The sequence below is a fragment of the Ranitomeya imitator genome, chromosome 7 (genome assembly GCF_032444005.1).
Source record: "Ranitomeya imitator isolate aRanImi1 chromosome 7, aRanImi1.pri, whole genome shotgun sequence".
Taxonomy (NCBI): domain Eukaryota; kingdom Metazoa; phylum Chordata; class Amphibia; order Anura; family Dendrobatidae; genus Ranitomeya; species Ranitomeya imitator.
This window is the reverse complement of record NC_091288.1, coordinates 200,843,023-200,856,479: the sequence shown is the minus strand read 5'-3', so window position 1 is coordinate 200,856,479 and position 13,457 is coordinate 200,843,023.

Genomic DNA, 13,457 nt, shown 5'->3' with positions numbered 1-13,457 from the left:
TAGCAGGGATGCCACAGAAAAGGATGTTGCAGTAGTCAAGGCGGGAAATGATGAGGGCGTGCACAAGCATTTTAGTAGATTGGGGGTTGAGGAAATGACGGATCCTGGAGATATTTTTGAGTTGGAGGCGACAGGAGGTGGAAAGAGCTTGGATGTGTGGTTTGAAGGACAGGGCAGAGTCGAAGGTTACTCCGAGGCAGCGGACTTCGGGTACAGGGGAAAGCATGATGTCATTGACTGCGATAGATAGGTCAAATAGGGAAGATTTGTGGGATGGAGGAAAGATGATGAGTTCAGATTTGTCCACATTGAGTTTGAGGAAGCGAGAGGAGAAGAAGGAGGATATGGCTGATAGGCACTCTGGGATTCTGGACAGCAGAGCGGTGACGTCTGGGCCAGAGAGGTAGATCTGAGTGTCGTCAGCATAGAGGTGGTACTGGAATCCATGGGACTTTCTGAGTTGTCCCAAGCCAAGTGTATAGATTGAGAAGAGTAGGGGTCCTAGAACAGAGCCTTGGGGGACTCCAACAGAGAGAGGGTGGGATGAGGAGGTAGTATGGGAGTGGGAGACGCTGAATGTGCGGTTGGAAAGGTACGAGGCGATCCAGGATAGGGCGAGGTCTTTGATGCCAAAGGAGGCGAGCTTCTGCAGTAGGAGGCAGTGGTCAACTGTGTCGAAAGCAGAGGACAGGTCTAGAAGGAGGAGTACAGAGTATTGTCCAGTAGCTTTGGCGGTAAGTAGGTCGTTAGTGATTTTGGTCAGGGCAGTCTCAGTTGAGTGATGGGGGCGGAAACCAGATTGTAGATTGTCGTACAACAAGTTAGATGAGAGGTGGGAGGAGAGTTCAGCATGGACGTGCTGCTCCAGGAGTTTGGAAGCAAATGGGAGCAGCGATATTGGGCGATAGCTGGACATAGCAGTTGGATCGAGGGATGGCTTTTTAAGGATAGGCGTGATTGTGGCATGTTTGAACGCAGAGCGGAAGGTGCCAGAAGTTAGTGATAGGTTGAAGAGGTGGGTTAGGGATGGGATAAGTGTGGTGGTGAGGTTGGGGAGGAGGTGGGATGGGATGGGGTCGAGCGCACAGGTGGTGAGGTGGGATTTGGAGAGGAGACAATTAAGTCCCCCTTCAGTGATGTTGGATAGGGAGGTTATGGGGTTTGGGCATTGGTCTGGTATACAAAGGGGTTGTGGTGGTTGAACAATAAAGTCTTGCCTTGTCTGGTCGATCTTATTTTTAAAGTGTGTGGCAAAGTCCTCAGCAGAGATGAGGGGGGCGGAGGGGGCAGTGGGGGGCGGAGGAGGGAGTTAAATGTTTTGAATAACTGTTTGGGGTTGTGGGATAGGGAAGATACGAGGGTTGTGAAGTAGGCCTGTTTAGCAGAGGTGAGTGCAGATTTAAAAGCGAGTGTTGCTTGTTTGAATACAGTGAAGTCGTCTTGCGAGTGTGTTCTCTTCCAACGCCGCTCCGCAACCCTGGACACTTGCCTTAGCTTTTTCGTGGTGTTATTATGCCAAGGTTGTCTATTGATACGTCGCGCTCTGCCATGGACGAGACGGGCAACCGTGTCAATAGCTGATGCGAGAGTGGCATTGTAGAAAGCAGCAGCACCGTCTGTGTCGTGGAGTGAGGATATGGATGCCAGTGGCAGGATGGAGTCAGAGAGTGTGTGGGTGTCTATGTGTGCAAGGTTTCTGCGTGGGTGCGCATGTTGCTGGACATCTATGGTTTGATTTATTTGCCTGTGTGAATTGGATGGGTTGCTGCAAACATCTGGTGAGAATTTCATGTCAATAGCACCTTTATAAATATATTTACTTAGAAAATTGTTTGTGTGTTTAATAGTTATTTCATCTGCTGTATCTAATGTGGACAGAAGTCCTAAAGTTCAAGTTTCTGCGACCATCCCTTCACTCCCTGTAGCTACTGACACCTCTACGTCTCCTTGCTGCTCCTTCTCCCCTCTCGGAGCATCCAGCATTACACAGGAAGACATACTGCAGCTTCATCTCCCTCCTTTCTGTCTAATATTTATTGTTTTACCCTGAATGTTGATGGTGTCTGAATATTACAAAGAGGTTATTAAATGCCTCATATCTTAAAAAAAAAAAAGATAAAGATACACTTTTATGCGCTCACTAATTTTGCTGCTACTGTAAACCGCATCAAAACGCAGTGTGTGAACAAGCCCTCCGAAGATTTCTTATGTTGGGAGCTTTTCCAGAGACTGTATTAAACTGATTCACAAAGTATGATTATTAGCATAGTCTTAACCAAACCCCTTAGCAGTCTTTGACTAAACACAGTTCAGCGGTTCTGCAGATAAAACATTGTAAAACTCTGTTCTGCTTTGCTTGTTCTTCTCCATATATCATATGCAGCACAATATTTTTTCATTCTAGTGCTGTGCAGTATTAAACTGCTGCTTCTATCCACTTGTAATAAAACTATATTGCTTTTCCTCCACAGTACTCATTTATTAATTGCTAGCTTTTAAGTTATTTTCAATGACACATAATTATATGTTTTGTGATGGAAAGATTCCATTACCGGAGGATTTTACCTATTGTGCGGAATTCCCGCTGCGGAGTGGCTCTTCAGAATGGTGAACAGCGCCACCTAGAGTTTAACATTGTTACCAAATATAAACATTTTAGAAATCTATACCGTTTCACCTAAAGTGCCTATTAGTGATGAGCGCAAGTGGAGCGCCCGCTAGGACCGTGGGGTACTCGGTACCGGGATGGTTCTTAAAGGGATGTGTCATGGCAGCAGTGACCCGGTCCGTGGCAATGGGCGTCCAAGAAAAAGGGGATTTGTGGAAATGGGAATAAAGTCCAATGAAGGAATGTTCATTACGCCACCTGTGGTACTCGGTCAGGGATGATCGACACTGCTTAAAGGGGTCCACTGGTGATGATGGTATTGCAGCTTAGATGGTACAGCTCCCCACAGGTAGAGCTCAGTTCCCAGGGCTTCCGCTGTAGTTAATAAGGATAATAGATGGTGAGGTGCAGGAAAGAATTAGAGGACCCAAGGTTGCAGTCTGTTTACCTTTTCCTGGCAGAATGCAGGCACAGTCCAGGGTGCAGGTAACAATGATGGTGAGGTCCGAGCAGCCTGGAAGCAATTTGGAATCCCCTTAGCCAAGTGGGGTTGGAAGCCTTCCTTACTGCGCTGTGTTCTCAGTCCCTTGCTCCCTGAGGCTTCACACAAGGTCCTCTCTCTCTCTGTCCTTTTAGTTGGACATTACCCGCATGGCAGGCAACTCGGGCCATTTTACAGGGGTCCCTCTCTCGTGGTGACTTCGGACTTTATCTGCTGCTGTGCCTTCGGGTGTAGTGGTGGCCAGGAGACTTGGAATCTCCTGCCTGCCGGTTTCTGCTGTGGGGCATACAGTTACCCCCACAACCTCGGAATTCTGGTCTCCGGCTTCTTGCGCTGATTCTGGAGTGAGCCACTCGCATCTCCACTTCCTGTATCTTTCCTCTCCTTTGCCTCTTCTCCCCTCACAGTCTCTTACAATCTGTCTGTCTCTCCTGTCAGGAGCTGCAGAACCTCGTGTCTGCATGGCTCCAGCTCTCCTCACAGACTGCTCACTAACTCTTCCTCCAGCCAGAATATATAGGCAAGTTACCCTGAATCCGGGTCTAGAGCCCCCCCTTCTGGCCTGGAGTCAGAACAGTGTTGTGTGTACATGTTACCTGTTAAAGCGATCCCTGTTGCTTCCAGGAATGGCATCACCCTCCCAGTGGGGAAGGCAATACCTTAACCGGATTAACAACCGGATTCCTGGGGTGTTACATTAGCGCCCGTTACTCGAGTTTGCCTAGAGTGCTCGGGTATGCGTGGGTGCTCGAGTGACATGATCGTGTCCCTGTAGCCACATGTTTCGTGGCTGTTAGACAAGCACATAACATACAGGGATTGCCCGTGTTTGTCAGCAATCCTGGCGCACATAGCAAGTGAGCATTTCTGCTACACAGAGGTGATCTGAACATTGCCTGTGTGTAGCAGAGGAGATCGGATTATCGCAGCTTCTAGTCTCCCATGGAAGCTATTATTGCAAGTGAAAAGTAAAAAAAAAAATTTAAAATATAAAAAAATATATATATAAAAGTTCAAATTACCCCCTTTTTGCCTCATTCAAAATAAAACAATTAAAAAAAAACAAAAAAACACATATTTGGTATCACTGCGTTCAGAATCACCCGATCTATCAAGAAATACTGTATTTTTTGGATTATAAGATGCACTTTTTCCCTTAAATTTGAGTGGAAAATAGGGGTGTGTCTTATAATGCGAATGTAGCTTATCGGTGCCGATGCTGCAGGCCGCAGGCTGGGATGAAGAGGTGTCCGATGCTGTTACCCAGTTCTCTGCGGGTGTCTCCAGTGCCCAGTGGCAGTGTGGGGGTGTCCGGCGGTGTTACCGTGGGTGTCCGGCACTGCTGTCCATGCTCTGCTGGTGTCTGCTGGTGCACAGACGGTGCTGCTCTATGCTGCTGCAGCAGTCTCCGGTGCTGCTGGGGCCCACCTCGGCAGTCCCATGGTTTCCTGTGTGATAAAATCCTGGAAAAATGGCCGCCGGGTGGGGTGGCGCATGAGCAGATGGAGATCTCGGCACCTGATTTCAGCGCTGAAATCTCATCTCCTGAGATCTCGATGCCGAGATCTCCATCTGCACATGCCCCGCTCCCCCTGTAGCCATTTTACCGGAGTCCACCACAGAGCAAATCATGGGACTGCTGGGGCTCTGGCCTTTCACAAAATGTCGGCAGAACCCCACCAGCATCGGAGACCGCCGCAGCAGCATCGGGCAGCGCCGTCCGGGCACCTTCAGCACCGGACACACCAGCAATGCACCGGGCAGCAGCGCCAGACACTCGCAGCAGGACCGCTGGACACCCCCGTAGAGCCACCGGCACCGGAGACACCCACAGAGCACCGGGCAGCAGCGCAAGACACCAGCAGCACTGCCAGTCTTCCCAGCCTGCGGCCTGCAGCATCACTCCACTCCTGCCTCCTCCAACAGCGACCGCAGCCACCACCCCGGGTAAGCAATAAGACTAGTGTTGAGCATTCCGATACCGCAAGTATCGGGTATCGGCCGATACTTGCGGTATCGGAATTCCGATACCGAGATCCGATACTTTTGTGGTATCGGGTATCGGTATCGGATACATAGAGATGTGTAAAATAAAGAATTAAAATAAAAAATATTGATATATTTACCTCTCCGGCGGCCCCTGGTGAGTCCGCGGGTAACCGGCAGGCTTCGTTGTTCAAAATCAGCGCTTTTAGGACCTGAGAATCACGTCCCGGCTTCTGATTGGTCGCGGGCCGCCCATGTGACCGCCACGCGACCAATCACAAGCCGCGACGTCACCGCAAGCTATTAGCGCGCTCATTTTTGAAAAATGAGCGCGTTAATGACTTTCAAAGACGTAGCGGGTTGTGATTGGTCGCGTGGCCGCGACCAATCACTAGCCGCGACGTCACCGCAAGCTATTAACGCGCTCATTTTTAAAAATGAGCGCGTTAATGGCTTTGAAAGACATAGCGGCTTGTGATTGGTCGCGTGGCGGTCACATGGGCGGCCTGCGACCAATCAGAAGCCGGGACGTGATTCTCAGGTCCTAAAAGCGCTGATTTTGAACAAGGAAGCCTGCCGGTTACCCGCGCTGAGTTCAGGGGCCGCCGGAGAGGTAAATATATCAATATTTTTTATTTTTATTCTTTATTTTACACCTCCCTATGGATCCCAGGGCCTGAAGGAGAGTTTCCTCTCCTTCAGACCCTGGGAACCATGAGAATACCTTCCGATACTTGATGTCCCATTGACTTGTATTGGTATCGGATATCGGTATCGGCGATATCCGATATTTTTCGGATATCGGCCGATACTATCCGATACCGATACTTTCAAGTATCGGACGGTATCGCTCAACACTAAATAAGACGCATGAATTATAAGAAGCACCACCATTTTATAAAAATACATTTTTTTCCTATTTATCTCCTCAAAATTTGGAGTGCGGAGCGTCTTATAAAGCGAAAAATATGGCAAAAAATAATTAATCTGATTGGCAATCGGCGTAGCGAAAAAATAGTCCAGACGCCAGAATTAAGGGTTTTTCTGGTCACCGCAACATAGCATTAAAATGCAATAACAGGCGATCAAAAGATCGTATCTGCACCAAAACTGTATCATTAAAAATGTGAGCTCAGCACACAAAAAATGAACCCTCATCCAATCCCAGATGCCGAAAAATCAGATGTTGCGGGTATCGGAAAATGACACGTGTTTTTTTTAACAAACTTTGGATTTTTTTTTTCACCACTTTAGTAAAAAAGAAACTAGACATGCTTAGTATCTGCAAACTCATAATGACCTGGAGAGGAGAATCATAATAGCAGGTCAGTTTTAGCATTTGGTGAACATGGTAAAAAAAAAGAAAAATTGTTGTAGAATTGTACATATTTTGCAATTTCACTGCACTTGAAAGTTTTTTCCCGTTTTCCAGTACATGACATGGTAAAACCAATGGAGTTGTTCAAAAGTACAACTCATGCCACACAAAACAAGTCCTCACATTGCCATATTGAAGGAAAAATAAAAAAAAGTTATGGCTCTGGGAAGAAAGGGAGCGAAAAATAGAAATGCAAAAACGAAAATGGGCTGCGGCGAGAAGAGGTTAAGATTGGGATCTACCGGTTAACGTCTCATAGTAACATTGCATGGCTTAAAAGACTCCTTACACTGACATGCCAGGCATGTCACTCTCCACATGGAGAAATGTTACCCTTTAAAAAAGTTCTGAATTTTGTAAAAAAAACACTGAAATAATAATTAAAGAAATACAAGATCGGTATTGTCGTAATTGTACTTACCTGTTAGGTCAATTTTAACACACAATAAACAACATAACATTAAAAAAAATTGCTGTTATTTCACCATTTTTCTCTATTTGCAAGTTTGTTTCTGCTTTTCAGTACATTATATGATAAATTGAAGGGTGTCCTTTAAAACTAAACCTTGTGCCATAAAAACAAGGCTTCACATGGCTATGTCGCTGGAACAAAATATATATATGGCACATATAAATGGAAGAAAAGGTTGAAAGGAAAAACTAAAAAAAATGGCCCTTTCTGAAGAGATTAATTGTAATTTTATAAGTAGTTTCATCTGGGGTAAGCAATCTAGATGACATTAGCTACAGAAGATTACATTGCAATCACCGTCTCCCCAGCCTTACTGTCAGCGTGCTGTCATATAGCCCGATGGTGAGAGATTCCCTTCACCGTGCCGTGCTGGAAGACGTACAAGTGTTCAGTACTGAGTCTCGGAGGAGCCTGGGGAGGCAGAGGCTCCATATTCAGGTCCTTCAAAGTGACAGAGCGGAGGATGCAGCTGGGAATGGAGTGACAACGCTGCCGAGAACAACTGACAGGCAAAACTTTAAAAACTCCCAGTTCCTCTATGTATTACCAGCTGCAGTATCAGAACTATGTATAAAACACAGGGAAAACTTTTCACAATAGATAAGTATTCCCATGAGCATTGAGGCCGATCCACCTGTCCGGAAGGATTTTTGCCAGATAAAAATAGAAGTTATTGAGCCTGTAACAGCGCCAGACCAAGATAGTGAACCCAAACAAGCAGCCAATCAACAAGCTTAAAAGCTGTGGGCACTTCCGGCCCTATCGTTTGTCCGGTGCGACCGTGACTTGGCCTGCATAAATGTCAGATCATGGGTGGCATAAGGAACAGTGTCAAATAAATAAATCAATATAGAAATAATTTTAAAGAATGACCTGGGGTCCCCCTAGTTTTAATAGCCAGCCAAGGGAATGCAGACAGCTGTGAGCTGGTCTTCTGCTGGGAAGGGGCCAATATCCATCGACCTTTCTAGCTTATTAATATTGGCTGTCTGCTTTGACTTATCTGGTTATTAAAAATGGGAGGAACGTAAAAAAATACATGGGGTCCTCCCTTTTATATTAACCAGCCAAGGCAAAGCAGACAGCTGGGGCTGATATTAATAGGCTGGAACGGTAGATGGATATTGGTCCCTTCCCAGCCTAATAAGACCAGCCTTCAGCTGCTCCAGAAATGGAGCATTCATTAGAGGTCCCATGGTGATCCCCATCCCTGTCTTCCAGTGCATGGACCCACATTTAGAGAACTGGAGCAGCAGCCACTGCCGAGTGTCACACTGTACTCAACCAGGTCTCGCGGAGTACAGAGATGGTATGATGAGTGGTGGCATGAATGCGAGTGACTTATGGAGCCCCGAGATTTTAATCCCCTAAAATAATGGTGACATTTTATTTTTAGCCCATTTAGTTGATCTTTAGGCTGGAATATCCCTTTAAGGATATGTATCGTAGCGTTAGCAGCTTGAGAGGAGATTTCTGCTCTTTAATTACCAGACAAAGTCTTAGCGCCTTACACTGGTAGAAATCCCCGTAGATGGAGGATCAGGCATGACGGCTCACATTACAGCGTCTCTGCTCCTGTATTATCACACTGGATACTACGCCTTGTTTATATGGCACTGCTGGGACATTATTATATGGAACTACAGCTGAGAACAGAGGCGACGTTCCTGAAGAATGGAAACATTATGGAACTTGAAGACATGATATTACCAAAATCCAATAATGCTACAAAGGAGTAAAAAAAATATTTCCAATAAAATAAAGTAATTTTCTGGTAATTCTAAGAGCATTACACATGGAAGTAATGGTACGGCTGTCTCCCAAGAAAAATGGTTCCTTTTTTGTGTGTCTAACACAAAAAAATTAGTTCCCCCAGCTCCATTTTTAAATAAATGTTCAAGTAATCAAAGGGAACCTGTCAACACATATTTACACCACATGTAGAGGTAGTAGTATGGCTGTATAGGAGCCTGTCTTCCAAGAAATATGATACTTTTTTTGTAGAGCCAGTAATGAGAATGCTAAAGTAGAAGCCATATGCAAATCAGGCTGGAATGCATTGTGGGTGTGTCAATATACAGGGTGGGCCATTTATATGGATACAGCTAAATAAAATGGGAATGGTTGGTGATATCAAGTATCCTGGCTATTGGCACATTAGGGGGAAAACTTTTCAAGATGGATGGTGACCATGGCGGCCATTATGAAGTCGGCCATTTTGGATCCAACTTTATTTTTTCCAATGGGAAAGGGTCATGTGACACATCAAACTTTTTAAGAATTTCACAAGAAAAACAATGGTGTAATTGATTTTAACATACCTTTATTCTTTCATGAGTTATTTACAAGTTTATGACCACTTATAAAATGTGTTCAAAGTGCTGTCCATTGTGATGGTTTATCAATGCAACCCTCTTCTCCAACTCTTGACACACTGATCGCAACACCGCAGAAGAAATGCTATAACAGGCTTCCTGTATCCATTGTTTCAGATGCTGCACATCTCGTACCTTCACAGCATAGACAATTGCCTTCAGATGACCCCAAAGATAAAAGTCTAAGGGGGTCAGATCGGGAGACCTCGGTGGCCATTCAACTGGCTCATGGCGACCAATCCACTTTCCAGGAAATTGTTCATGTAGGAATGCTCGGACCTTACACCCATAATGTGGTGGTGCACCATCTTGGGTGTCAGGTCCCAGAGGGTAATTATTTTTACACTAGCTATTTTTGTTGACAAACTCTATTTAAATTGTCACTGTCATTTTTATCAATCTTTTCATAAATCAATAGTACAAGTGAAAATCTCTCATGTCTCTGTGTGTGTGAGGCACCATTGTAGCTAGTCTGTATTCACTAGCTCAGAGACAATTGAAAATTAAAGAAGCCTGCAGAAAAATTCAAAATGCAATCAAAATAATCTCCAGAAATAGTCCTATCCCTTGTGTACACACAACATCTAATTCTAAAAAGTCATAAAAAATATTTATATTATTAGGGGTATTTTATTCATATTGTGAGCCATTAGGAAGCTGTTCTTAGGAGATGGAGAAATACTTTTTTTTAGTCATAATCTGGTTGTCTGTCTGTTATCTGTCATAATTAAAAGCATATACAGTACAGGCCAAACGTTTGGACACACCTCATTTAAAGATTTTTCTGTATTTTCGTGACTATGAAAATTGTAAATTCACACTGAAGGCATCAAAACTATGAATTAACACATGTGGAATTATATACTTAACAAAAAAGTATGAAACAACTGAAAATATGTCTTATATTCTAGGTTCTTCAAAGTAGCCACCTTTTGCTTTGATGACTGCTTTGCACACTCTTGGCATTCTCTTGATGAGCTTCAAGAGGTAGTCACTGGAAATGGTTTTCACTTCACAGGTGTGCCCTGTCAAGTTTAATAAGTGGGATTTCTTGCCTTATAAATGGGGTTGGGACCATCAGTTGTGTTGAGCAGAAGTCTGGTGGATACACAGCTGATAGTCCTACTAAATAGACTGATAGAATTTGTATTATGGCAAGAAAAAAAACAGCTAAGTAAAGAAAAATGAGTGGCCATCATTACTTTAAGAAATGAAGGTCCGTCAGTCCGAAAAATTGGGAAAACTTTGAAAGTGTCCCCAAGTGCAGTTGCAAAAACCATCAAGTGCTACAAAGAAACTGGCTCACATGAGGACTGCCCCAGGAAAGGAAGACCAAGAGTCACCTCTGCTTCTGAGGATAAGTTTATCCGAGTCACCAGCCTCAGAAATCGAAGGTTAACAGCAGCTCAGATTAGAGACCAGGTCAATGCCACACAGAGTTCTAGCAGCAGACACATCTCTACAACAACTGTTAAGAGGAGACTTTGTGCAGCCGGCCTTCACGGTAAAATAGCTGCTAGGAAACCACTGCTAAGGACAGGCAACAAGCAGAAGAGACTTGTTTGGGCTAAAGGACACAAGGAATGGACATTAGACCAATGGAAATCTGAGCTTTGGTCTGATGAGTCCAAATTTGAAATCTTTGATTCCAACCACCATGTCTTTGTGCGACACAGAAAAGGTGAACGGATGGACTCTACATGCCTGGTTCCCACCGTGAAGCATGGAGGAGGAGGTGTGATGGTGTGGGGGTGCTTTGCTGGTGACACTGTTGGGGATTTATTCAAAATTGAAGGCATACAGAACCAGCATGGCTACCACAGCATCTTGCTGCGGCATGCTATTCCATCCGGTTTGTGTTTAGTTGGACCATCATTTATTTTTCAACAGGACAATGACCCCAAATACACCTCCAGGCTGTGTAAGGGCTATTTGACCAAGAAGGAGAGTGATGGGGTGCTACGCCAGATGACCTGGCCTCCACAGTCACCAGACCTGAACCCAATCGAGATGGTTTGGGGTGAGCTGGACCACAGGGTGAAGGCAAAAGGGCCAACAAGTGCTAAGCATCTCTGGGAACTCCTTCAAGATTGTTGGAAGACCATTCCCGGTGACTACCTCTTGAAGCTCATCAAGAGAATGCCAAGAGTGTGTAAAGCAGTCATCAAAGCAAAAGGTGGCTACTTTGAAGAACCTAGAATATAAGACATAATTTCAGTTGTTTCACACTTTTTTGTTAAGTATATAATTGCACATGTGTTAATTCATAGTTTTGATGCTTTCAGGGTGAATTTATAATTTTCATAGTCCTGAAAATACAGAAAAAATCTTTAAATGAGAAGGTGTGTCCAAACTTTTGGTCCGTACTGTAAATCAGCTGTTCTCGAGCCATGGCGCCTTGATGGATGAACGGCTCTGTAGGAAGCTCGATCTTGTGCAAGCCTAGATAGGTCCATCAGGATCTTCTCCAACGTTATCTTGATAGTATTATGCCATTGGGTTGCTGGTCTTACTCTTCGCCTTGTTCCTTCTATTCTTCTGACCATGATGTCCTTCTCCAGTGATCGCTCTCTTGTTATGATGTGTCCAAAGTAGGTAAGTCGTAGCTTGGTGTTCCTTGCTTTGAGTGACATGCCTGGCTTGATTTGCTCCAAAATTGATTTATTTGTTCTTATTGCCATCCACAGTATTGATCTTTACAAATACATTAACATTATTAACTTAGAAAACTGTATTTTGGTCCTGGTCATTTTAAAATGTTGATACATAAAAAAGGTTGTCACCAGGACCGGACTGGCCATCGGGCATTTCTGGCAAATGCCAGAAGGGCCGTTGGCAGTAGTGGGCCGCTCGTCAGCGCCGACTCTATGGGAAGGTGGGCTGCATTACATTCTATGGGGGGCTGTATTACATCCTATGGGGTGCTGTATTATATTCTATGGAGGGGCTACATTATATTCTATGGGGGGATGCATTATGCTCCATGAGGGGGCTACCATATATTATATATGCAGGGGCTGCATTATACTATATGAAGGGGCTGCATTATATTCTCTGTGGGGTTACATTATACACAGGGGGCTACAGTATATTCTGTGGGGTGGCTGCATTATGCTCTGGGGTAGTATCATTATACTATATGTGGGCTTCATTATACTGTATCGAGGACTATGGGAAATACATTATTCTATATGAAGAACTATGGGGTGCATTATACTATGGGAAATGAATTGTACTACATGGATGACACTATGATTAATGTATTATACTATTTGTAGGACTGAGGAGTGTATTATACTATATGGAGGACTGTGGCAGTGCATTATACCATATGGAGGACTGAGGAATGTATTATACTATATGGAGGACTGAGGAGTGTATTATACCATATTGAGGACTGAGGAATGTATTATACTATATGGAGGACTGAGGAGTGTTTTATACTATATGTAGGACTGAGGTGCACATTATAATATATGGAGGACTATGGGGTGTATTATACTAAACAAGCAAAGTGCTTCGTATTCGTCGAGTGTTTGGATTGTTTATGTGGGAACAGAAATCCTGGTTTTCAGCAGCACATTGCCGGTGTAAACTGTAGTTGTGCTGCTGATAACATGATACTGTATGGGGACAGATTGATCTAATTGTGATTGTTCTGTTCCCTTCATTCTTTCTCAGTTGGTGTAAAGAGGCCGGGAAACAAGCGAACGACTTCACTATTGTCGATCACACTCGTTTAGCGGCCTGAGATCAGCGCATGTAAATACAGCAGAAATCCTTCGCAGGGAGACCAGGCAAGGATGACAGTTGTAGTTAGCACCCGGCGCCTGGGAATAGCGCTAACTCTACTGCTTTTCCCAGCCGCCAGAGCATTTAATTCTGGTATGTGTAATGATTTTTAGGGTTGATGTCAGCTGCGTAATGTCAGCTGCTATCAATCCCTGGTGTAAGTAATGGAGAGGTGTCTATCAGACACCCCTACTACTATCCCAGACCTGGTGAGACCCAGCAACTCTGAAGAGCGGTGACGGTAGTAACAATTCCGCTCTTCACAGTCGCCGAGCTCAGAGCAAGACCCGGAATATCTGAAGAGCAGTGACGTTACTGATGTCACCGCTCTTCAGAGTCACCAG